Raw genomic sequence first — 23674 nt, forward strand, 5'->3', positions numbered from 1 at the left:
CCCCCCCCCCCCACTCCCCGCTGACTGCTCCCATGGCTCCTCCCACAGACCCTGGTATAAAGGTGATTGGAGGCACAGCCCCTTCCTCAGTCTCCAGGATGTTGTGTGGTGGTTGCTTGCTGTTTGTGCTTTCTTCCAGCCAATAAAAGCCTACCTTAACTCAACTCACGTCTCCAAGAGTTATTGATGGTGCATCACTGGTCATAGGACAGATCCTGTGATATGATAATGCCAAGGAATTTAAAGTTACTGACCCTCTCTCCCTAATTTTCCCTAATGAAGACTGACTTATGGACCTCCTGTTTCTTCCTTCTGTAGTCAATAATAAGTTCATTGGTTTTTCTGATGTTGAATAAGCTGTTGTTGTAACACCAGTTAACCAGATTTTCAATATCCCTCCTACATGCTGATTTGATACCACCCTTGATTCATCCAGCAACAGTGCTGTCATCAGCAAACTTAAATATGGCATTGGAACTATACTTAAACTCATAGTCATAATTATGAAGTGAGTAGAGTAGGGACTAAGCATACAGTGCCTATAAAAAAAAGTACTCACATTCCTTGAAAGTTTTCATGTTTTACAACATTCAATCACAGTGGATTTTGTTGCTTTTTTGACCCTGATCAACAGAATAAGATTCTTTCATGTCATAGTGAAAACAAATCTACACAAAGTAATCTAAATTAATTACAAATATAAAAAACAAAATAATTGATTGCATGAGTATCCACCCACTTCAAGACAGTATTTAGTAGATACACCTTTAGCAGCAATTACAACCCTGTATGGATAGGTCTCTATCAGTTTTGCATATCCAGACATTACAATTTTTCCTCATTGGCAAAACTGCACAAGCTCTGTCAGATTGCAAGATGAGCACATATAAACAGCCCTTTTCAAGTACAACCACAAATTCTCGATTGGATTGAGGTCTGGACTCTGACTTGGCCACTCAAGGACATTAACTGTTGCTCATAGGCCACTCCAGTGTATCTTTGGCTTTATGCCAACGTAGGTCCCTTGGAAGACGAGAAGTTGAAATTGATATTGGGTGATAAGGAACTGGCTGAGGCATTGACGACTATTTTGAGTTGCTCTTCATGGTGGAGGACACATCTAATTTGCCAAAGTTGAATGTTATGGATGAATGTGAGGTGAGGACCTTCATAAAATCACTGTCACTAAAGAGATAGTGATGAACAAAGTAGAGGGCCTGAAGGTAGATAGGTCCCCTGGTCCTGATGGGATGCATCCCAGGGTGCTGAAGGAATTGGTGGAGGTTTTAATAAATGTGTTGGTAATCATTTATCAAACTCTCTAGACCAGGGATGGCCAACCTTTTACATCCCCTGTGTCAATTTTTTCATGCACGAATTCAGAAGTGCCATACAACTCTTGTACCCCCATTCAATTCTTGTAAAAATATGTTAATATAGCCATATTATATAATAATATATAGCATTTTTACATGATATATTGATTTCATATAAAAACAAGATAAACATTACTTACCTTAATGAGACTTTAAACAAATATATTTTGTCTTCTTTTGATTTCTTCCTTTTTCTTAATCACGTACTCTTTCCGTAACTCAGACCCAAGCACTCGCTTGTTTCCTTCTATTTCAGTCTGATTTTGTGTTTTATAGTGTCTATTAAGGTCATGTCTTCCATTATGCAAGTAAGTGTTTTCACAAACAATGCACAACAGTTTACCTGACAGACCCGCTATAAATAAGAACTCATTTTCCCACTGTTCATTGAATTCATGCTTACTATCACTTTCTGCTTTTCTTTTGCACTAAGTGTAAAAATAAGGTTTATTTTTCAAAAAAGTACAAAACTGCAAATGTTCACAAAGGACGAACAAATCACAACTCCGTAGTACTCGAGAGTCAACTGTAAACTGACCAGCAAAAACCTGCAACACACCGCCGGTGCAGACGCCTGGCATCTCAGGATCGAACAAGAAGCAAATGTGTATTGAACAGTTATGGAACAACTGCAGAACAAAAGTCCTTTTTCCTAGTTTGACACATTGAACATTTTTTAAATTGAAAACAGATTAATGTGAAAGAAGATAACATTTGCCAAAAGATGTGCATGAAATAATAAAACCACTAAAAATAATTGCTAAGTTTTAGATTTATTCTCAGTAAAACCCATTTCAAGCTCCAATCTACTTGAATTCCTGTTATAGATTTTTTTTCTACAATTCGGTTTTTGGTTAATACTTTTTGCATGAGTAGGCTTACCTTTTTATTATTAACACTGGGGTGCAATGTGACACTTCTAATCATCCAATGTCCCTCTTTTGGCACATGCGCCATAGGATGGTCATCCCTGCTCTAGACTCTGGGTAGTTCCTGGCAAATTGGAAGACAGCAAATGTCCCGCCACTTTTTAAAAAAGGATGTAGGCAAAAGATGGGCAACTATAGGCCACTTAGCTTAATATCTGTAGTCAGAAAATGCATGAAGCTGTCATTAAGGAAGAAATAGCAAAACATTTAGAAAGGAGTGGCTCCATTAGACAGATGCAGCATAGATTCAGAAAGGGCAGGTCCTGTTTGACAAACCTTGTGGAGTTCTTTGAGGACATAATGAGTGCAGTGCATAAAGGGGAACAAGTGGATGTCGTATACTTGGATTTCCAGAAGGCGTTTGATAAGGTGCTGCATAAGAGACTTATAAATAAGATACAGATGCAAGGAGTCGGGAGAAGTGTATTGGCATGAATAGTGGATTGGTTAACCAACAGAAGGCAGAGAGTTGGTAATAAATGGGTGTTTCTCTGGTTGGCAGTCAGTGGGGAGTGGGGTGCTGGGTCTGCAGCTGTTTACCATTTACATTGATGATTTGGAAGAGGGGACTGAGTGCAGCATAGCAAAATTTGCTGATGACACTAAACCGAGTGGAAAAGCAAATTGTACAGAGGATGTGGAGAGTCTGTGGAGAGATATAGATGGGGTAAGTGACTTGTGAAGCACACAAGCAATAGTTGTATGCATAGTCTCTCCCATCTCAGCTACTGAAGCCTATAACTCCTCCACAGCTGTCATAGCTCTCTTGATGTTCTCCGTAATTAGTCCCCTTCTTGCATGGTAACTCAGTTTTCATGGATGATCTGCTATAGCAGATTCACAACTGTGCCATATTCTTTCCATTTCTTGTTGATTGATTTAACTGTATTCCAAGGGATATTCAGTGAATTGGAAATTTTCTTGTATCCATCCCCTAACTTGTCCTTTTCAATAAACTTTTAGCGGAGTTGCTTGGAGTGTTTGTTTGTCTTCATGGTGTAGTTTTTACCAGGATACTGACTCACCAGCAGTTGGACCTTCCAGATACAGGTGTATTTTTACTACAAACAATTAAAACACCTTGACTGCACACAGGTGATCTCCATTTAACTAATTATGTGAATTCTAAAACTAATTGGCTGCAACTGTGATGATTTGGTGTGTCATATTAAAGAGGGTGAATACTTATACAATCAATTATTTTGTGTTTTAGATTTGTAACTTATTTAGCTCACTTTCATGGAGAAGACTCTTTTTCTGTTAATCAGTGTCAAAAAAAGCTGAATTAAATCCACTATCTTTCAATGTTGTAAAACAATAAAATATGAAAACTTCTAAGGGGGGTTGAATATTTTTTTATAATACTGTATGGACTTGTGGTGTACCTGTGCTGGTGGTGATTATGCAAGCAATGTCATTGCCCATCCATCCTGACAAGGGTCCGCAAGTGAGGAAATCGAAGATCTAGTGTCACAAGAAGTTATCAAAGCCCAGATCCTGGAGCTTATTATTCAGCTTCAAAGGAATGATAGTGTTGAATGGTGATCTGTCATCAATGAACAGCATCCTGAAGTATGCATCTTCATTGTCCAGATGTTCCTGAGCTGAGTGAAGAGTCAATGAAATGGCATCTGCTGTTGACCTGTTGGAGCAGATTGAAAACACTCCTCAGGTAGGAATTGATATTTATAATTGCTATAAATTACTATAAGAACTATAAAAAAGTTCAAAAAGAAAGCAAAACAATGAGGTCATGTTCATTGGCTCATGGGAAATTCAGAAATCTGCTGGTGGAGGGAAAGAAGCTGTTTCTAAAGTGTATCTTTTTACTACCATCAAACATGTCTATAACATGGCTTTTCCTTGTATGTGGCTCCCGTACCACCTCATTGATGGTAGTAATGAGAAGAGAGCATTATCCTGGATGGCGGGGGTTCTTCTTGATGAATGCTGCCTTCTTGAGACATCACCTTTTGGAGGTGTCCTCAATGATAGGGAGGATAGTGTCCATGGTGGAGCTGGCTGAGCTGGTTGAGTTTACAGCCCTGGCATTGGCACTTACATACCAGATGGTCTTGCAACCAACCAGAATACCCCCCACAGTTCATCTGTAGAAATGTGCTTATGTCTTTGGTGATGCACCAAATCTCTTAATGAAACACAAGTATTATTGTGCTCTCATCATAATCACATCAATATGTTGGGCACAAGGTAGGTCTTCAGAAATGTTAACACCCAGGAACTTAAAGCAGCTCACTCTTTCCCCTGCTGTCTTTTCAAGGAGAACAGATTCTCCTGACTTCCCCTTTCTTAAGTCCACAAATGACATTGAGTGCAATGTTGACGTTACCATTCCACTCAACAAGTCAATCTATCTCACTCCTATACGCCTCATCACCATCTGGAATTCTGCCAACAACATTTGTGTCGTTGGCCAGTTTATAGATGGGTTGTGAGCTCTGCCTAGCAACACAGTCATGAGTGTAGAGAGAGTCAAACAGTGAGCTAAGCATACATTATTGAGGTTTCCCTGTGATGATCGTCAGTGAGGAGGAGATGTTATTTCTGATCCACACTGATTGTTATATCCCAATGAGGAAGTTAAGGATTCAGTTACAAAGGGAGGTACAGAGACCTGGGTTTTGAAATTTATTGAGTGGTAGTGAGGGAATGATCATGTAGAATACTGAGCTATAAGCAATACATAGCAGCCTGACATAGGTATTGCTATTGTCCAGGTGGTCCATGGCAGAGTGGAGAGACATTAATATTGCATCCATTGTAAACCTAATGTGTGGTAGGCAAATTGCAGTGGGTCCACATTATTGCTCAGGCGGGAGTTAACTGGAGACCTGACCAAACTCTCGGAGCACTTCATCACAGCAGATGTGAGTGCTCCTGGGTGAGTGTCATTGAGACAGCTCACCTTGCTCTTCTTGGGCATCAGTGTGATTGATATCCTTTTTAAACAGTTGGGAACCTCTGAATGCAGCAGAGAGAGATTGAAGACGTCCTTGAATACACCTGCCAGTCGGTTGACATAGGTTTTTATTTATTGAGATACAGCACAGAATAGGCCCTTCTGGCATCGAGACCCACCATCCATCAAACCTTAGCCTAATCACAGAACAATTTACAATGACCAATTAACCTAATAACTGCTACATCTTTGGACTGTGGGAGGAATCCGGAGCACCCGGAGAAAACCCAGGCATTTCACTGAGAGAATGCACAGACTTCTTACAGAGAATGTCAGAATTGAACTCTGATGCCCCAAGCTGTAATAACATTACACTAACTGCTATGCTACCGTAGACCACAAGTGTATTTAATGCCCTGCCAGGTACACCAACAGGGTATCACACCTCGTTAGGGTTCTCCCTCTTGAAAGATATGCTGACATCAACCCCTGAGACAGGCAATGCAGGGTTGACAGATGCTGTAGGAATTCACACACATAATTTTGCTCTCTCTTTCAAAGCCTGCAAAAAGGTGTTCAGCTCATCAGGAAGTTAAGCTTTACAGCAACTTATGATGTAGGTTTCAACTTGTAGGAAGTAATGGTCTGCAGCACAAGAAATAAAATGAACATTCTTGATGTTCAGCCACAGATTGGCAAGTATGACATTGAGGCTGTGGTGAACTACATATACCTGTCTGGACACGCCCCCCCCCCCCCCCCCCGCTGACTACTCTTGTGGCTCCTCCCATGGACCCTGGTATAAAGGCAATTGGGGACACCGCCCTGGCCTCAGTCTCCAGGATGCAGTGTGGTGGTCAATTGCTGCTTGTTCTTTCTTCCAGCCAATAAAAGCCTATATCTCGCTTCACATCTCAGAGAGTTATTGATGGTGCATCAGTGGCCACTTGGAAACTTGGCTTAAAGATGGCTGCCATTGGGAGCTGAACGTGCAAGAATATATAGTGTATCAGAAAGATAGGTCAATAGGCAGAGCGGGTGTTGTGGCCCTGTGTATAAGAAATAAAATAAATCATTAGAAAGGGATGATGTAGGATCAGAAGGTGTAGAGTCTTTTTGGGTTGGACAGGAAAGGAATGGAGGGTTTTGGGCTGAGTGCGGGTCGGTGGGACTAGGTAAGAGTAAGAGTTTGGCACGGACTAGAAGGGCCGAGATGGCCTGTTTCCATGCTGTAATTGTTATATGGTTATATGGAATGGAAGAAGGACACTACTGTGGCTGACAAGTGAAGTCAGAGCCAAAATAAAAGCAAGAGAGTATATAAGGAATCCAGAGCTAGTGGAAAGATAAAGGATTGGGAAGCTTTTAAAAACTTGTGGAAGGAAACTAAAAAGGTCATGCGGAAGGAAAAGATGAATTATGAAAGGAAGCTGGTGATTAATATCCGAAAAAATACTAAAAGCTTTTTTTTAAGTACATAAAGGGTAAAAGAGAGTTGAAGGTAGATATAGGACCAATACAAAATGATAATGGAGATATTGTAATGAGAGACACAGAGATGGCAAAAGAATTTAATGCATATTTTGCATCAGTCTTCACAGTGGAAGAAATCTGCAGTATACCAGACATTCCAGAGTGTCAGGGAAGTGAAGTTTGTGCAGTGAAAATTACAACTGAGAAGCTGCGCAGGAAGCTTAATGATCCGAGGATGGATAAATCTCCTGGACCTGATGGAATGCACCCTCGGGTTCTGAAGGAAGTAGCTAGAGAAATTGGGGAGGCACTAACAATGATCTTTAAAGAATCAATAGTTCTGGCATTGTTCCAGATGACTAGAAAATTGTAAATGTTACTCCACTATTTAAGAAGGGTGGGAGGCAGCAGAAAGGAAACTATAAACATGTCAGCCTGACATCAGTGGTTGGGAAGTTGGTGGAATCGATTTTTAGGGATGAAATTACAGAGTACCTGGAGGCACATGACAAGGTAGGCCAAAGCCAGCATGGTTTCCTGAAAGGAAAACACTGCCTGACCAATCTATTTCAATTTCTTGAGGAAATTATAAGCAGGGTTGACAAAGGAGATGCAGTGGATGTGGTCTATTTGGATTTTCAGAAGGGTTTTGACAAGGTGCCGCACATGAGGCTGCTTAGCAAGATAAGAGGAATTACAGGAGAGTTACTAGCATGGGTGGAGCATTGGCTGGGCAGCAGAAAACAGAGAGTGGGAATAAAGGGACCCCATTCTGGCTGGCTGCCGTTTACCAGTGGAGTTCCACAGGGGTCGGTGTTGGGACCGTTACTTTTCACAATGTATGTCAATGATTTGGACTACTGTATTAATGGATTTGTGGTTAAATTTGCCAATGACACAAAGATAGGTGGAGGAGCGGGTAGTGTTGAGGAAACAGAGAGCCTGCAGAGAGACTCAGATAGTATAGGGGAATGGGCAAAGTGGCAAATGAAATACAATGTTGGAAAGTGTATGGTCATGCACTTTGGTGGAAGAAATAAACAGGCAGACTATTATTTAGATGGGGAGTGAATTCAAAATGCAGAGTTGCAAAGGGACTTGGGAGTTCTTGTGCAGGATACACTAAAGGTTAAGGCAACACGTACAACATGCTAGAGGAACTCAGCAAGTTGGACAGCAACCATGAAAATGAGCAATCAACATTTCAGGCCGAGACGCTTCATTAGGACTCAAGATCGAAGGACGAAGGGTCTCTGCCCGAAACGTTGACTGCTCATTTCCACGGATGCTGCCCGACCTGTTGAGTTCCTCCAGCCTGTTGTACATGTTGCTTTGACCACAGCATCTGCAGTGTACTTTGTGTTTACCCTAAAGGTTAACTTCCAGGTTGAGTCGGTGGTGAAGAAGGCGAATACAATGTTGGCATTCATTTCTAGAGGTATAGAATATAAGAGCAGGGATGTGATGTTGAGGCTCTACAAGGCACTCATGAGTATTGTGTGCAGCTTTGGGCTCCTTATTTTAGAAAGCATATACTAACATTAGAGAGAGTTCAGAGAAGATTCACAAGAATGATTCCAGGAATGAAAGGGTTACCGTATGAGGAACATCTGGTAGCTCTTGGCTGTGTTCCCTGTTCAGGAGAATAAGGGGGGATCTCATAGAAACATTTCAAATGTTGAAAGGCCTGAACAGATTAGATATGGCAAAGTTATTTCCCATGGTAGGAGAGTCTAGGACAAGAGAGCACAACTTCAGGATTGAAGGACATCCATTTGGAACAGAGTTGCAGAGAAATTACTTTAGTCAGAGGAATTTGTTGCCATGAGTGGCTGTGGAGGCCAAGTCATTGGGTGTGTTTAAGGCAGAGATAGATCGGTTATTGATTAGCCAGGGCATCAAAGGGTATGCGGAGAAGGTACTGGAGTGGGGATGACTGGAGGAATTGGATCACCCATGATTGAATGGTGAGCAGACTCAATGGGCTGAATGGCCTACTTCTGCTCCTATATTTTATGGTCTTGTGGTCTAATCCCTGCATAGTTGAAATGCAACTTGTTTGCGGTTACGTGGTTGTAAAACTGCGAGATGCTGGAAACTTAAAAGAGATAACATCTAAAAGTGTCAAAGGTTTACTTGGTAACCAGGGACCTGAGGAAAACTGGAAATTACAAGATCAGGTTAAAACCACTGGTAAGGAGATTCAATTCTGGACATTCAGGAGTTGTGCCATTGCTTACATCGCAGACTATACTGGGGAAAATCAGGGTACTGAATGTGCATTATCAGTAGAGCTGTGGGTTAAGTATACAGCGAAATACAGGTATTTGAACTGTCCAAATACAGGTCATCCTGGTATTTCTTCTTTCAGATGGAAACATATTATTTCCTTCTGCTCTCTGAAGTGTTGGATGTGTTTAGTTTGGGTCATGTGTCTACAAAAGCAACCAGAGAAAGTTCAAAGTAAATTTATTATCAACATACATATGCACTACGTCATCATATACTGTGCCTACTTACCCTGAAATGCATTTCCTTGCAGGCATCACAGTAGAACAAAGAAATGCAACAGAATCAATGACAAAGTATACATAAACAAAGGCTGATAAACAATGTGCAAAAGCATAGTTAATACTGAGAATATGACCTGTAAAGTCCTTGAAAATGAATCCACAGTTTGTAGAACTGTTCTATATTGATGTGAGTGAAGATATCCACGCTGGTTCAGAAGCGTGATGGATGGAGGATAATAATAGACCCTGAACCTGGTACAGTATTGTGGTTCTTATACCTCCTTCCTGATGTCAGCAATGAGAGGAGAGTATAGCCTGGAGGTTAAGGTTTCTTCCTTATGGCAGCATTTCTTGTAGATGTGCTCAATGTTCTCAAAGCTAATCAATAAACTCCAAGACTATAGCCTCAATACCATCTTGTACAACTAGATCCCCAACTTCCTGAACTTTACCAGCTTCCTTGGTAAAGTGCTTCACTGAGGAAGGGCTAACTTTGAAGGGATGAGGCAGAAACTAGCGAGAGCAAATTGGAAACAGATGTTCAAAGGAGAAAGCACAGAAGTAATGTGGGAGAAGCTTAGGGACCACTTGAGCTGGGTTCAGGATAGGTTTGTTTCACTGAGGCAAGGAAAAAATTGTATGAAAAGGGAACCGTGGCTGGCAAAACATATGAGGCAACACATCAAGAGGAAAAGAAGCATATGTTAGATATAAGAAGCAGGCAGTAAGAGGGGCTTATGAGAAATATAAGGTAGCCAGGAAGGAGCTAAAGAAAGGACTTAGGAGAGCTCGAAGGGGGCACGAGAAGGCCTTGGCATGTAGGATTAAGGAGAACCTCAAGGCGTACTATGCGTATGTGAAGAATAGGAGGATGACGAAAACGAAGGTGGGACCGCTAAAGGATAAGGAGCGCAACATGTGCCTGGAGGCAGAGGAGGTTGGGGAGGTCCTAAATGAATACTTTGCTTCAATATTCACAAGTAAAAAGGACCTTGATCAGGATGAGGTCGAAGTAGAGCAGGCCTGTGTGCTGGACAATGTGGAGATTAAGGAAGAAGTCGTGCTGGATCTTCTTAAAAACATTAAGATTGATGATTCTCCAGGGCCAGATATGATACACTCCAAAGCAAACACGAGGAAATCTGCAGATACTGGAAATTCAAACAACAACACACACAAAATGCTGGTGGAACACAGCAGGCCAGGCAGCATCTGTAGGGAGAAGCGCTGTCGATGTTTTGGGCCGAGACCCTTCGTCAGGACTAACTGAAAGGAAAGATAGTAAGAGATTTGAAAGTAGTGGGGGGAGGGGGTAATGCAAAAAGATAGGAGAAGACCGGAGGGGGTGGGGTGAACATTGACTTCTCTAACTTCCGTTAATGCCCCTTCTCCCCTTCTTACCCCATCCCTGACATATTTAGTTGTTTGCTTGTTCTCCATCTCCCTCTGGTGCTTCCCTCCCCCTTTCCTTCTCCTGAGGCCTCCCGTCCCATGATCCTTTCCCTTCTCCAGCTCTGTATCACTTTCGCCAATCACCTTTCCAGTTCTTAAGTACCCTCCCCCACCCCCTCCGGTCTTCTCCTATCATTTTGCATTTCCCCCTCCCCCCACTACTTTCAAATCTCTTACTACCTTTCCTTTCGGTTAGTCCTGACAAAGGGTCTCGACAGCGCTTCTCCCTACAGATGCTGCCTGCCCTGCTGTGTTTCACCAGCATTTTGTGTGTGATACACTCCAGGTTGTTGTGGGAATTAAGAGATCACAGGAGCATTAGCTATGATCTTTGAATCCTCTTTGGCTGCAGGGGAAGTGCCAAAGGACTGAAGAATGGCAAATGTAGTTCCCTTGTTTAAAAAAGGTAATAGGGAGAAACCTGGGAACTATAGACAGGTGAGTCTTACGTCAGTGGTCTGCAAACTACTGAAAAGGATTCTTAAGGATAGGATCTATGAGCATTTGGAGAAGTACAGTCTACTCATGTATAGTCAACATGGCTTTGTGAAGGAAAGATCGTGCCTCACTGCCTGATTGAGTTTTTTGAAGAGGTAACAAAAGAAATTGATGAGGGTAGGGCAGTGGATGTGGTCTACATGGAATTTAGCAAAGCATTTGACAAGGTCCCTCATGAGAGACTCATCCAGAAAGTCATGAGGCATGGAATAAGTGGAACCTTGGCTGTTTGGATAAAAAAATTGGCTTAAAGGAAGAAAGCAGATGGTAATTGTGGAAGGAAGGTATTCTGCCTGGAGGTCGGTGACTAGTGGAGTGCCGTAGGGATCTGTCCTGGGACCACTGCTATTTGTGACTTTTATAAATGACCTGGATGTAGAGGCGGAAGGATGGGTGAGTAAGTTTGCGGATGACACGAAGATTGGAGGAGTTGTGAATGGAGCTGTAGGTGGCCGAAGGTTACAAGAGGATATAGACAGGCTGCAGAGTTGGTCAGAAAAATGGCAGATGGAGTTCAATCCGGATAAGTGTGAGTTGATGCATTATGGAAGGACAAACCAGAAGACTGAGTACAGGATTAATGGTCAGTTACTTAAGAGTGTGGATGAACAAAGGGACCTTGGGGTTCAAATCCATACATCCCTCAAGGTTGCTGTACAGGTTGATAGGGTAGTTAAGAAGGCCTATGGGATGCTAGGCTTCATTAACAGGGGGATTGAGTTCAAGAGTAGAGAGGTCATGTTGCAACTCTACAAATCTCTGGTGAAACAGCACTTAGAGTATTGTGTTCAATTCTGGTCACCTCATTATAGGAAGGATGTGGAAGCTATGGAGAGGGTGCAGAAAAGATTTACCAGGATGTTGTCTGGTTTGGAGAACAAGTCATATGAAGCAAGGTTAGTAGAGCTGGGACTTTTCTCTTTGAAACATAGAAGAATGAGAGGGCACTTGATAGAGGTCTACAAGATTATGAGAGGCATAGATAGGGTGAATAGTCAGTCCCTGTTTCCCAGGGCATCAATAGCAAACACCAGAGGGCATATGTACAAAATTAAGGGAGGGAAGTTTAGGGGAGACATCGGGGTAAGTTTTTTTACACAGAAGGTTGTGAGTGCCTGGAATGACTTGCCAGGGATGGTGGTGGAGTCTAAAACATTAGGGGTATTTAAGAGCCTCTTGGACAGGCACATGGATGAAAGAAAAATGGATGGTTATGGGGTAGTGTTTAGTACTTTTTATAAGGATTATATGGGTCAGCACAACATGGAGGGCTGAAGGGCCTGTACTGTGCTGTAGTGTTCTATGGTTCCTCACTTGCAGAGCCCAGTCAGTTTGGATTGGCAACAACATCTCCTCCACAATCACCATCCCCACAGCTGCTCCACAAGGCTATGTGCTTAGCCCCTGCTCAACTTGCTTTATGATTATGACTGTGAGGCTAAGCACAGCTCAAATCCCATATTTAAGTTTGCTATTGACGCCATTGCTGTGGTCTGAATCAAAGGTGGTGACAAATTGTCATGTAGGAGGGAGAGTGAAAATCTGGCTAAATGGTGTCACAACAACAACCACTCATTCAACATCAGCAAAACCAAAGATTATTGACTACAGGAGAATCTGCTGATCTCCTGGGATTTTCACGTAAAACAGTCTCTAGAGGTTACAGGAAATCATGCAAAAACAAAAAAAAAATCCAGCGAGCAGAGGAGAGAGGTCAGAGAACAATGGCCAGTCTGGTTCAAGCTGACAGGAAAGTGACAGCAACTCAAATAACCATGCATTATAACAATAGTTTGCAGAAGAACATCTCTGACCACACAACACATTGAACCTTGAAGTGGATGGTCTACAGCTGCAGGAGACCACAGACGTACATTCAGTGGCCACTTCATTAGATACCTTCTGTTATTTGGGACACAATGGGATTTATAAGAGGGACCAAGTAAAGTGGCCACTGAGTGTAATGATAAGGATCTCTTTAGCGAGCTGTGTGTAATGTATAGATGGGAATAGTCATTCATGATTAAAAAAGATCTCCAATACATACATTGCTTTACTATAGAAATCAGAGTCAGGAAAGGAATTGTTATATGGCAAGATAACAACATCATACCCAAAATTAACATCTGTATTGAAGCACCAAACAGTACAGATCCTTTCTGCTATTTCAAATCAAATGTTACCTAGCTCATTGAGCCCTGTTAGAGAACTTGATATACAAGCTAGTACCTTTGACAAACATGCCTCATAAAGTATGTCTGAAGTAACAGGCTGTTAACCTTGAACACAGTGTTATCTGTCTATCAGGCTTGTATAAATCAGTATCCTTCTTTAAAGATAGATCACCTACCCCAAGCAGGACTGGAGATTTAAAGCGTCTGCCTATGTTGTCTCAGAATAAAAAAGGTCTTTGTATTTATTGGAACCAATGTATCAGCAGCAACAAGTTCTTTTAGAGAGCCAGACTATGCAAAAACGAGAACTTTTCTGGGTACAAATAGGCCTTGTTAACTGGGACTCAATATTTCCACATCAATGTCAAACACCATCAACTGATGAACATCATCAAGTTTTTTTTCACCTGTCAAACTACCGAATGGAATTATCACTTCATTAATATTTTGGTAGGATACTTTTCTAAATTGGATTGAAACAAATTTTTTAATAATGACATTTTGCTTGCACATTGAAAAGCTCAGTAAGCAAATGTAAACAAATAAGGGAAGTGTAACTTGGACTAGAAATTAAGGACTATGTTTGGAAACTAAACACCAAATATAATATTTGAACATTAAAACATTTTAAACAAAGTAATTACTAAAACTGTGTATAGCTCAAATTTTTATGCAGTGTGAGTACATACACCATATGTTATTATTCCAGCACTGTGAAAATTACTTTCTCAAAGAATTCTTCAATTTCAAGATTCAAGTAACAGCTAACACTTTGAGAAAGCTGCTTTATGTGAAAAGAAATGCAGAGGTGGATTGAACAGCCAGCTGCGCCAGTGGTACTAACTCAGATCAGACAACTTGGGAGCCAGAGTTGGTCAAGCAGGCCTTTCATTTCAGCCTCATCTGATGTACCAAGTGGGCCATTCTATGATCAGGCTGGGATGTTACACAAAGATTCCTCATCTTGCCTAACATTTCACAATATATGTTATTTACCTCCTTGTTTCTGTTTAGACCAGCTAAGACAGAAATATATTTCAAGTCCTTTCCAAATCTTTGTAAAAAGCATTTTTTGAAAGAGGAGTTATTACCCGCAGAAAGAGTTTTTGTCTTGTTATTTCTATTGAATATTCAATTTGAATGAATTATTTATCCAGATTTTTTTTGGTTCTTTTAGAAATAGTCTTGTTTTGCTTTCATTACAGTTCCTATTTTTCACATATGATTTGTTACCAGTTGGAGCTCCACTTAGAACTTCATTTTTATTTTCTCATATAAAATAAACACACCTGAGTCCTCCATCTTTGTTGACCACTGTACCATTTTCAAACTTTTCTTCAAAATCCTCATAAATTCATTCAGAATTATATGTTTGAAATCCTCCAGTCAGGATTCAGTTCTGTGTAATTGGGTAAAGGTAATCTGTTCTTGTTTTTATATCCTGACCTATCAACAATGTTTAATTGCATGAAATTATTTTTGTTTTAATCACCAAGCCCGGATCAGAGATTATCTTGCAATGATTTCCTTTCCCACACCATCTTTAGAGTTCCTTGAGGATTTTATTAACCTTCTGCACATGACCCATCAATAACACCATCAAAAGTCAGACCTGTTTCCAGATTAATGCTGTTGATAACCAACTATCTCTCTCTCTTTCAGCCCCCTGCTGTTTCTAAATTGTCAGACTGCTTGTTTAATATATGGCAAAGGATGAACATAAATTTCCTCCAATTAAATGCAGGATCAAATCTAATGAAATTAATCTCCCTCACAAACAGCTCTACTCCTCTGCCCAAAGTTTGACAAAAACTGCACCAGAACTATTTGCAACCTTGGAAGCATCTTTGATTATATGATAAGCTTTGATAGTGTATCCATAACATCACTAAGACAGCCTTAATGTCATCTCTGCTGCAGCAGAAACTTTTGACTTTGTTTTTTTAAAATAGTTTGCACACAATTCCAATGTCTAGTCCTGGCTAACCTCCACAGTCTCAGTGAGGTTGAGCTTTTCTGTGTTCTAAATTGCATCATGTCCCATTAGCAGCTTTGCTTGCTGATGTGCATTGCTTCCTGCAAAATAATATCTTGTTTTTAAATTCTCAGATCCTTCTATAACTTACCCCTCAATAATATTGGAATAGCATTCTGAGATACCTTCTCTATTATCTCGTCACTCCATTGCTGGCCTTTTGTTCATCATTGAACTTAAGTCATTTCACCATTGGCTGTTATGCCTTTCAAACACAAAGTTTTTAAGATTTGGAGTTAACTCTTTAAATATTTCTGTCTCTCTAACTATTACCTCCTTTAAAACAGCTCTTGAGACAAACCTCTTCAATCAAGCTTGTGGATGTCCACCACAATATCATTTTAAATAGCTCAGTATCATTTTGTTCACTTGCATTCATGTGCAGCTTCTTTAAAATGCCTTGTTTAAATGGAGATCCTATGTAAATGGAGGTCATAGCAGTTGTGTTGTCTATGTAACTGCATTGAAGATGTTCTTACTCTACACAAGCATCAACACCCATAAAAGAAAGTTAGAACCATATGGATGTATTTGAAGAAAGGAATGTTTTTCCCTAAACTTCAACACTGAGGTGGTTAGAAAGTTTAACCGAGGCAGCTCACAGCTAGGTATATGAGATTACATGGTCTTGGAGTACAGATAGCTGGTTAGGTAGCATTCCTGGACGTAGGAGATCCTGAATAACTTTAAGGAATTGGAAATCTGAAGATCACAGATAAATACAAATAGATGTGTAAACACTCTCGAGTAAATTGCATTCACAGGGCAAAAGATCACCTTTCTCTCAATTGTTCCATATAAGCTCAGTGCCTGTAATATTTATGATGGCATTAAATGACCTATTGATTTTTATTTTCAAATTCACATTCCATCAAGTTAGAAGAGAAAGTATGAATTTTTCCATATCTCATTAGTTATTTCCATTAAAATAATAGTGTAAGATCAATACAGCAAATCATAATTACATGCTGTAATTAATGACATACTGTAGGAGCAGAATTAGGCCATTCAGCCCATCAAGTCTTTTCTTCCGTTTCATCATGGCAAATTTATTATCTCTCTCAATCTTATTCATCTCTCTTCTCCCTGTAACCTTTGACACCCTGACTGTACACAAACTTATCAACCTTCACCTTAAATATATATGCAAATGGCCTGAACAGCTGCTTGAGGCAATGGATTCCACAGATTCATCACCCTCTGGCTGAAGAAATTTTTCCTTATCTCTGTTCTAAATGGACATCCCTCAATTCTGAGGCTGTGCCCTCTAATCCTGGACTTCCCCACCATAGGAAACATACGCTCCACATCAACACTATCTAGGCCTTTCAATATTCAATAGGTTTCCATGAGATTCCCTCTCATTCTTCTAAATTCCAGCAAGAGCTAACAAACACTGTTCATATGTTAACCTTTTCATTCCTGGGAACATTGCAATGAACATCCTCTGGACTCTTGCCAATTCCAGCATATGTTTTCTTAGATAAGTGTCCCAAAACTACTCAGAATACTCCTAGTCCAGTCTTAGCATTGCCTTACAAAGTCTCAGCATTACACCCTTACTTTTATATTCTGGTTCTCTCAAAATGAATGATAACATTGCATTTGCCTTCTTTATTACCAACTCAACCTGCAAGTTAACCTTTAGGGCAGTGGCTCCCAACCTGGGCACCATGATCCCTCAGTTAATGGTAGGTCTCCATGGTATAAAAAAGGTTGGCAACCCCTGCTTTAGGGAATCCTGAACAAGGAGTCCCAAGTCACCTTGCACCTCTGATTTTTTAACATTTTCTCTTCATTTAGAAGTTAGTCCATGTCTTTATTGCTTCTGCCAAAGTTCATGACCATGCACCTCCCTACACTATAGTCCATCTGCCATTTCTTTGCCTTTTCCCCTGAATCTGTCCAAGTCCTTCAGTACATGCCCTGGCACCTTCATCACCACCTGCCCCTCCAACTGTCTTCGTTTCGTCCACAAACTGGGGCAACAAGCCATCGATTTCTTTATCCAAATCATTAACACTTAATGTGCGGAAAGAGATCCCTAACATCAACATCTGCTGCTCACCTCTAGCCACGAGTAGCCTACCAGAAAAGACCCCTTTTATTGTCACTCTTTGCCTCCTGCCAGTCAGTCAATCTTCTATCCATGACAGTATCTTTCCTGTAATACCTTGGGCTCTTTTCTTGGTTGGCAGCCTCATATGTGGCACCTTCTCAAAGGCTTTCTGAAAATTCAGGTAAGGACTATGGTAGAGCCGTAAATATTTTGAACTTTATGTATCATTTGGATTCTGCAATGCATTTTACAAACATTAAGTTAGAAGGGCTAGCGGATGAAAACAAAAAAAAACTACAGAATGATTTAAATGATGTAAGCAGACCATAACATTGGCAAAATTAAACTAAGTACACAAGCATGTAGAACTATGGGAAGGAAAATGGATTTGCATAAGAACTACCAAAAAAATTAATTAAGAAATCTTCATGTTTAATATGGCTGGTGCATGCAGAGTGCAAATAGCAAATCAAAATGAACAACATGACTAATATCGCAGAGAAAGGCAGCTGAAGTCAGAATCAGGCAAAATAGTGCTTTAGTCAAAATGGTCAAATTCCTGTATTAGCCATGCCCTACCCAGAATTAGGGTAAATGCTGGGAGTCTGAGATAAAATTAAAAACTGAAGACATCTAAGAGGAGATCTTTTAAAGGTATCTGAAATAAAGTAGAATCATAAGTGATAATCTTGAATATCACTTTAAAGAGTGGATACGGGAAATGATGTGTGGTCACAAGATTAATTTTAGTAGTGGTGTCACATTACCTTATTGAAGAGAATGATTATCATTTTAAATGAGTATCTGAGCAGAGTGGTGAGTGAAGAAACTTAGAAACTTTATTTAACCCAAACTCTTTGCAACTGTAACAATGTAATACTCCCCCTGTACTGTACTGAAGTTTTAGCCTGGATTATATGCATAAGGCTGTGAATTAAGACTTGATTCCATGACTGTGGGTCTCTGAGGAACAAATGTGACCATCTTGGCAGAGGCCATCAAAAACAAGACAGATATTTAATAGTCTGCAAGTTGAGATCGATGGAGAGCAATAGGTGGAATTTATGAAGTCAATTCAGATGCATTTAATCAAGGTTGCACTGTAGCACTCTTTAGCATGAGCTGGAAGTGAATGTTGACAATTGAGGCTCAGGATCTACTTGTCAAGATACAGATTTAGATTAAAAAAAAACTATAGAACTGTTCAACTGAGAACTTGTTTACTTAATAAATTTGTTTTGCATTTAGTTCTTGTGATATTTATTTTAGTTTCAATGAAAGTAGTGCGGTCTTTTGGAAATATTAGCTTTGCTGGTGAGTGACATTATGTTAATGAAACCATTTAAGTTAAAAATCATTTCATAAAAATAAGCTTCTTCAAACAGTAACAGATGAATGATAGACTGCATTCCACTTATCTTTATGACTATTATAAATTGGAATGATAAAAAATGTTTCCTGTTTCTGAGTTTCTGATACAAAAATTCTCATGCATCAATATTATCCTTTGCACATGTTGTAATTATGCTGGGTTTAGAGTAAAAAGTGGTTTATAAATTAATCCCTAAATTTTAACTCCAACATTTCCTTCATGGGTATGGCAAATTTTATGAAGATGGCTAATAACATGTAAAGAACACACACACACACACACAAAATGCCGGCAGGACTCAGCAGGCCAGGCAGCATTAGGGAGAGAGTAAACAGTCAATGTTTCAGGCCAATACCCTTCATCAGCACTGGAAGGGTCTCCAGTCCTGATGAAGGCTCTCAACCTGAAATGTCGATTGTATTCTTTTCCATAGATGCTGTCTGGCCTCCTGAGTTCCTCCAGCATTTTGTGTGTGTTGCTTCTATTTCCAGCATCTGCAGAAATTCTCTTGTCAATGACATGTAAATTGGTTTATTATTGTCACATGCAAAGGTACAGTGAAAATCCTATCTTATATACCATTCACACAGATCAACTCATTTCAACAGTGCCTTGAGGTAGTACAAGGTAAAACAATAATGAAATGCATACTATAGTTACAGAGAAAGTGCAGTGCAGGCAGACTATAAAGTGCAAAGTGAAAATGAGATGGATTTTGAGGATAGGGGCCCATGTTATTATAACAGGACACCATTTAATATTTTTATAAGAGGGGTAGAACTATCCTTGAGCCTGACAAAATGTGCTTTCACTTTTTTGTATCTTTTGCCAGATTAGAGAGGGGAAAAAGAATGTCCCAATTGGGTAAAGCAGTGAGCTGCCAGCTGCTTTACCGAGACAACATTATAACACTGTAAGAATATATGGAGAAGAGGCTACATTCCTTTCCTGTGGGTACTCATACAGACAACAAGCTAGCTCAGGTGCTTGATGAAATAAAGCAGAGAGTTGGCTTTTCATCCATGAGCTCATGTTCCAAGGTGAAAATCCCGTAATGTGTCGAGACACGTACCCTTGCCCACCGTTATGCAGTAACAGCATCTGCAATTTACAAGATTTTGGAAAAATTCCTAGCCTCGCCTTTGCACACCACATTGATTTGCACTAATGTTATCAGTACCATAATACTTCAGTACTGAACTCAAATGCATATCACAAATGTACTAATGTCAAACAATGCGTGCAACAGTCTCTGTGCCATGGGGAATTACATACATAAAGGTCAGGCCTTTATTCCCATGGTGTGCATTAAATGTATATCATATTTGGTTTAGCACTCAAAATCAATTGCATGGAGTATGATGAATAGAAGCAATTCAATTAAGTTTCTGGATCGATTTATTAATTCACATTTGTGTGAAATTTACATCCTAATCAATGCCTTTCAGTGTAAATTAGAGTAATCTTTATTCCTTTGACAAAATAACTGGTTGACTCTACAGTCAACCTATTAGAAACATCAGCTCATCCTACATGTCTAAGTCAGCTTCAAGAAACAAACTGCAGACTTTGTTTTACTTGGCAAAGTTTAGATCACAGACAAGGTCACAAACAAGCTTCAAGAGGACAATGAGAGATTGGGTTACCAACCTATTAGAGTGCTCCAGAAATTGAAAATTATACAAAAAGCCAAGGCAAGCAAAAGCAAGAATAGGTTATTCAGCCTTTTCATGTCTGCTCTGTCATGCAATTAAATCATAGCTAATCTTTTATTTCAGTACCACTTTCTTGCATTATATTAACAGAATTAATTGTACAGTCTTATCCTTTGCACGCTGGAGGATTGTCAGTTTTGTGTGCAGTTTTTTTTATTGATTCTATTGTATTTTTTGTCCTACTGAGTTTTTTTTTTCCTCATCTATCCCTGAATGAATTACTGATTATTTTCAGATTGATTGCCTGCTTCTAGACATCCCACCAAGCAGAACAGTCAGCTCCACATCTACCAAGTCTGTTTTGTGCAATTTGGGTACAGACAACTTTTACTGCCCAGAAGATGGTGAATCGTCTTGAAACATTGCAATCTATCTGGTGAATAAACTCCTACAATTTCATTGATAAAGGATTCCAGGGTTTGGACCCATTGGCTATGCTTTTCCAAATCAGAATTTTGTGCCACTTGGAAGGAATCTACAAGTAGTGGTGTTCCCATATACCTTCTGCCTTCATTGTCACCGATGCTAGAGCTTCGTAGTTTGAGATGTTGGGATAGTCCAAGTGGATAACTGCTCATCATTTTGCAGATGATCTGCAGCCAATGTGCAGAAGTAACAAAGAGATGATTTTTGTGATGTTTAAAAAAGATCTCCCTTATTTCTACTCTTCGTATCAACCATCCCATTAATCAAAAACCTGCAATATTGCCTTTCCTTCTCTCACCTCTGCCCATCTCCCACACTATCCAAATTCCCCACCAATCTTCACATCAATAACAGACTTACTAACTTACTCATCTACATCTAGGTCATTTATATAATGATGAGGCCCCAGTATGGATTGCTGTAGAATACCACTGGTCACAGTCCTTCAGCAGGAATAAATCCCATTGACCTCACTACGAGCAAGCCAATTCTGAATCCAAATGGGCAATTCAGCAGATCTCATACATGTTAATCTTCTGATTGAGCTACTCAAGGTACCTTGTCAAATGACTTACTAAAATCCATGTATATAACATCTAAGTTAGTAAGGCAGCTTGCCCCGTAAAAAGCTATGCTGACTGTCCCTAATTAGGCCATGGTTTTCCTAAAAATGAAATCCTGTTCCTAAAGAATCGTCCTCAGTAATTTACCCTACCACTAATACACAACTTACCAGGAATACCTTCATTTCCTTTCCTGCATAACGGAACAATATCAACTACACACCAGTCCTCTGGATCTCATTTGTGTTAAAGATATTGACCAAGGCCCCAGCAATCTCACCTCTCTCAAAAACTTGGTATATCCCATCAGTCCCTGGGGACCCAAACACCTTAATGTTCTTTAAGAAACCCAGCACAACTTCCCTTTGCTCAAAATGCTATAGCAAATTAACACTCCTCACTGATCTCTGTATCCCCCACATTCTTCTCCTTGAAAACTACTTATACAAAGTATTAATTTAGGGCCTCATCCACATCCTCAATCTCCAAGCAAGTGCTCCCTTTTTTAACCCTTAGTGATCCTATTTGCCCCCTAGTTATCCACTTGCTCTTGCTGTACATATAGAATGTCCTGTAATTCTTCTTATACCCATCTGTTAACAGCATTTCATGATCCCTCTCAGCTTTCCTCAATTCCCTTTGCACTCTCTTATGGATTCTATATAAGCCTCAAGGTTATTTGATTATAGATTCCTAAATAAAATATTAGCTATGCACACTATTTTAAAAAAAAATTGATTAAATTCACCACCTCTTGTCATCCAAGAGTCTCATACTTGCCCTGCTTTCTGACAGGAACATACCTGTCTTATAGTCTGTACAGTTGGTCTTTAAACACTTTCCACATGTCTGATGTGGACTTGCCCCAAAACAAGCTGTTCCCATTAATTCTCTACTTCCTAGCTAATAATTCACCCTATTCCAATTTAACACTTTTTCACAAGGACCATATTTATGCTTATCTTTGAGTGAAGAATTTAACCTTTCACCCTTAATCTGAGCTCTAACTCTAATCTCCCTACCGCCCCCCCATGGAAAAAAAGTCTGCTTGCATTTACCTTATTAATACACTCATTACTTTCTCAGCATCAAATCTCCCTTCATTTACATAATCAAATTTTCCCTGTAACTCAGGTCCTCATGTATCAGCAACATCCTTGAAAATTCTCTGTACTCTTTCAATCTTATTGATATCAAATACTAATACCAAATTAGGCCTTGCCAATATCTTCTATAACTTCAACATAACATCCCAATTCCAGTACTCAATACATTGGTTTATGAATGTCAATGTGCCAAAATATCTCTTTACAACCTTATCTAGTGCAATAGCAAACTTCCCAGCTGGGATATTGGATCCCTTCCATTTAAGATGCAACATAACCCTCTTGCTGCCAAGAGGATTGACCACAGGGAAACCCTGCACATACAACACATTCCCTTTACTTCATCTGTTGGACACCCATCTATATGAAGTCTGTACCATAGGTGTGACCACCTCAGTGAAATTCCCATATTATCCCAGCTACTTATCGATATGCCTTTCCACAGAGTTCTTTCTAAAATATATAAAAGCAAGAGCTTCTCCACTCCCTACACCCAAGCCATTGATTCACCTTTTCCCACTGATGCCTCAGCTAATACCCCTTTACAATGGCTGCAACAAAATGGCCACCCTACTTGATCCTAACTTAATTTTAATGGCTGCTGTTAATTAGCTTATTAGCTATTCAGCTATTAATTAACAATTTTCAAATAGAGACAAGTGTAGAGACACAAGGCTAACATGAGAGGTGCATGTGAATAAAATTGTAGAGAGGTGTTAAAAAAAGACAATATTCTCCAGGTGCATAGTTGGGTGTGATTGGGGTGAGAGTAGGCGATCACCTAAGCAAGTGTGTATTGCTTTAATCAGATCTCACTTTGATTATAGATGTGTTGCCTCTGGGTCAGCCTTACCAGTGATCTTAAAGCACCCAGATAAAGATCAAGCTCAAGCACTCAGATTAGGTTATGCTATTAGTTCATCCCCAGTTTTGGCATTACTGGTAGAAATGGGTGATGTACCTGGATATCCATGCAAGTTGTAGTTAGCAATGGTTTATTGGGTTAACACAAGATGACGTAAAGTTGGTGAAACACCTTGGTTTCATTGGCTGTGTAAGTCTA

The sequence above is a fragment of the Hypanus sabinus genome, chromosome 5, assembly GCF_030144855.1.
Source record: "Hypanus sabinus isolate sHypSab1 chromosome 5, sHypSab1.hap1, whole genome shotgun sequence".
Classification (NCBI taxonomy): Eukaryota; Metazoa; Chordata; class Chondrichthyes; order Myliobatiformes; family Dasyatidae; genus Hypanus; species Hypanus sabinus.